The sequence below is a fragment of the Arachis duranensis genome, chromosome 1 (genome assembly GCF_000817695.3).
Source record: "Arachis duranensis cultivar V14167 chromosome 1, aradu.V14167.gnm2.J7QH, whole genome shotgun sequence".
NCBI lineage: Eukaryota > Viridiplantae > Streptophyta > Magnoliopsida > Fabales > Fabaceae > Arachis > Arachis duranensis.
Window position 1 is genome coordinate 51,123,231 of NC_029772.3, and position 1,086 is coordinate 51,124,316.

Here is a 1,086-nt window from a genome sequence, read left to right on the forward strand (position 1 = left end):
GTAGCTGTGTTCAAGAATCAACATACTTAACTAGGAGAATCAATAACACTATCTGAAATTCTAAGTTCCTAAAGATGCCAATCATTCTAAACTTCAAAGGAAAAAGTGAGATGCCAAAACTGTTCAGAAGCAAAAAGCTACAAGTCCCGCTCATCTAATTAGAATTAATATTCATTGATATTTTGAAATTTATAGTATATTCTCTTTTTTTTATCCTATTTGGTTTTCAGTTGCTTGGGGACAAGCAACAATTTAAGTTTGGTGTTGTGATGAGCGGATAATTTATACGCTTTTTGGCATTATTTTTAGGTAGTTTTTAGTAAGTTCAAGCTACTTTTAGGGATGTTTTCATTAGTTTTTATGTTAAATTCATATTTCTGGACTTTACTATGAGTTTGTGTGTTTTTCTGTAATTTCAGGTAATTTCTGGCTGAAATTGAGGGACTTGAGCAAAACTTTGATAGGAGGCTGACAAAGGACTGCTGATGCTGTTGGAATCTGACCTCCCTGCACTCAAAATGGATTTTCTGGAGCTACAGAACTCCAAATGGCACGCTCTTAACGGCGTTGGAAAGTAGACATTCATAGATTTCCAGAAATATATAATAGTCCATACTTTATTCGGGAATTGATGACGTAAAGTGGCACTCAACGCCAAGTACATGCTGCTGTCTGGAGTCAAACGGCAGAAACACGTCACGACCCGGAGTTGAACGCCAGAAACACGCTATAACTCGGCGTTCAACTCCAAAAGAAGCCTCAGCTCGTGGATAGATCAAGCTCAGCCCAAACACACACCAAGTGGGCCCCGGAAGTGGATTTATGCATCAATTACTTACTCTTGTAAACCCTAGTAGCTAGTTTATTATAAATAGAACTCTTTACTAGTGTATTAGACATCTTTTGATCACTTTAGATCTTAGGATCATCCTGGGACGATTAGTTCTCAGATCATGGGGGCTGGCCTCTTGGCCATGCCTGGACCTCTCACTTATCTATTTTCAACGGTGGAGTTTCTACACACCATAGATTAAGGGTGTGGAGCTCTGCTGTACCTCAAGTTTTAATACAATTACTATTATTTTC